The sequence below is a fragment of the Urocampus carinirostris genome, chromosome 2, assembly GCF_059441175.1.
Source record: "Urocampus carinirostris isolate Australia breed hairy pipefish chromosome 2, RoL_Ucar_1.0, whole genome shotgun sequence".
NCBI lineage: Eukaryota > Metazoa > Chordata > Actinopteri > Syngnathiformes > Syngnathidae > Urocampus > Urocampus carinirostris.
The window spans coordinates 34,295,525-34,298,818 of record NC_142350.1 but is presented as its reverse complement, the minus strand read 5'-3'; positions in this window follow the sequence as shown (position 1 = coordinate 34,298,818).

The window sequence follows — 3,294 nt, the reverse complement described above, 5'->3', positions numbered from 1 at the left end:
CAGAGTCTCCCGGCATTCATTTTTGATTTAGGGGATAAAGTATATTGCATGCTCATACTGTACGGTTATATTCCATATGGTTAAACATTTATGCGTTTTACATCAAAAATATTTTTTTCTCATTCAATGGCTGCTAGTGTTTTGTTTACCAATATACAGCCTTAAAGGGACAGTGTGTATTATTTGACCACTGGATTGAGCTTTACGGCAGTGGTATCAAACTCAATTTACCTGGAGGCCACATAAGCGTAACGGCTGTCTTTAAAAGACCTGATGTAACTTATTAAAGTAAATGTAATTGGTATGTGAAATAAAAGTAACTACTCCTTCATGTAAAATAATTCTATCATTCAAGTCACATAAATGCCAGTTGCATTGAAAAAGTGTCACCACGCAATCCCAATATGTTATAAATAGAATACAGTGATATCTCATCATACATGCCACGAGAAATCCAAGTTATGAGTATATCTAGACATTACTACAAGAGACAAAGGCTTTAAAGTCATCTAATTAATCTTATGACTATTTTTTATGTTCAAATAATATTTTAATGTGTGTTTAGTGATCAGGAAGATGTGTTTTATAGGTATTTAGGCTTAACTTGGATGGTTTGGGGAGGCCAGGAAGTAATTAATCCGTTTTCAGTCATTTTGTGTTGGGAAAATTTGCTCAAGATACGAGCACGATCTGGGAATGAAAGGAGGTATCACTGTATAACAAAATCTTCTCTGACATTTTTAGGATTATTTTTAATTGCATCGATATAGAAATCCTGGTGTGTCGTGGCGCTGAGCCATCACTTCCCAGATATTGTACTTGACATTGTGGGAAGCTTAGGCAGTCTTTTGACCCGTTTATTTTTGATGTTCGCGGGCCCCATAAAATGAAGTGGCGTGCCACATTTGGCTTGCGGGCCTTGAGTTTGACACATGTGGTGTCGTGCACCCGAAAGTGAGTGCTAAAAAGCTCAAGGAGGAAGACAAACAATGAAAACTCAGTGACTAAAACACACCATTTTACTTCTTTCTTTGCCCAGCCTGTTTGTGGTTTTTGGGTCCCCGAAGCAGCAAGATGACAGAAAAATATGTCTGCTCCCTTTAGGTGTGGCTCATGTTATGTAAACTGAATGCTAATTTCTTGACCTAGGGGTATTTTTTTAGAAATCCATGTTTACATTATCTTTCATTTAATTTTGATTACTTTTTTAATCAATACGGGTTTCAATTACGTTTTTTTTAAATAATTAGGATTTGCTAAATAATACACACTGTCCCTTTATAAACCTCTATAGCACTTTAATTAGCAGTTTGAAGCCGTTATCAGTGTTCCAAGTTTGTGGTGCAGCTGCAGGGTTGGGCATAACTTAGCAAGTATCTGTGGAAAGTTTATTTGTGGAACACATGTGAAACAATTATTGAAGTAATGTGTTACTAGTTTGATTTAACCACTCCCTCCACTATTTTTTCCACCATTTCTAACCAAACCGCTTTGTGCTCATTTATTGTTGATTTGTGATGACGTCGGCATGTCATTTAAAGTTATCATGCCGTACAATGCATACGACAGAAATTTTTTGTAATCTTGTGGCTGCCATGCACTTCTCTTATATATTTAACAGTTGACATGGATTTAGTGTCCGTATTATTTAACCACGGAGTATTTTGTTTCGACACAGATTCATTTTCCTTCAATTGATTCGCCGTCAGTATAGACTTCAAACATTTTCTGTCCAAACCCAGCTGCACTTTGAAAATAGCCAAGTCAGTTTCCCAAAGTATCGGGTCAAATAAATCAGTCGAAAATGCTTAAGAATTCATTCCTGGCACCAGTTTCATGTTGGTTTCTTTTTTTTTTTTTTTCAAATTATACATTACCATGATGTATAAAGGAGTATAAAGATTTTCTTCACAAAGTACAACAGGTTAGCAATTTTTGTTAATAATTTTTGCTGTAAATTGGGATTTTACGACTATTTTCAAGTTTTGCAACATTTTGATCATGAAACATAATAAAATCATGTTTAAAATGAGCAAAAATAAAAAGCCAGCGGAGAAAAATAATGTTTTACTACGTTCTGTTTTTGGTAAAATAATAATATATCAAATCAGAAAAATTGTGGGCAATATTTCTACTTTATTGTATTTTGCTGGGAAATCTTGAACAGCGTCATCAAACAAATAGTACATATATTTTTCTGAAATTTGATGAGCAGATAATATAGAAAGTAACAAGTAATCAAGAGATGCTTCTCCTAAAAAAGTAACAAAATAAAATGAATACATTTGTGGAGGAGTGGACCAAAACCCCTCCTGCAGTGTGTGCAAACCTGGTGAAAAACTACAGGAAATATTTGACCTGTGTAATAGCAAACAAAGGCTACTGTACCAAATATTAACATTCATTTTCTCAGGTGTTCAAATACTTAATTGAAGATGTATCACATAAATAAAAAAATCTTTACTGTGTGTGTGTATATAAATATATATATATATATATATATATATATATATATATATATATATAATGGCTCAACATTTTGGGTTGCCAACTTCTGATTTGGCCCGAGTAGTTGCAGAGATTGATGTGAGAAGCCACATATACGGCATTCATTGCAAAATCTTTAAAAAAGTGTGGTTCAGTCGAGATATGAAGTATATAACAATTGCATTCCCAGCTTAAAAGCAACACCAAAATTCAAGTCATTTGATTACTTTGGCCCAACTCCAATAAAATGACAGAGGCAGGAATTGTTTTAATTATAGATATTTTACATTAAGTGCAAGTAAGGTAAACCCTGCGCAGGTTCAGACAGTGCATTACAGAATAAAGAAGAATAAAAGGTTTCCTTTCGACGCCCACGTGCTGTTATTCAACCAGTTTGGAGTCGGGGATTTTCTGTGTGCGTGAAACTTGAACACTTGTCGCATCTGGCGGCATTTCAGTTTTTCCATAGGCACTTTGAATAAGTTAGTTGTTTTTAGATTTGATTTCCTGTGGTGGGAAATCTATCCGCGTCTTTGTTAAATAAAAACAACAAAAAGAATGTTTTGCTTACTTTTGCATACCATCAAGCGACTTGATGGACACAACTAGGACAAAAGATTAACTCTGCCCCGATCAGAAAATAAACTCACGTTTGGATGTGGCAAACCTGATGAACATGTTTCCCTTCAATCGTGGTGACCTAAAGAGATATCCCTTATAAGAAAAACAAACCCATGATAAAGCAGTTTCACGTGACGTTATGCTAAGTGCGTCCGCAGCGGCGAGGCGGAAGTTAGCTACTCGTCT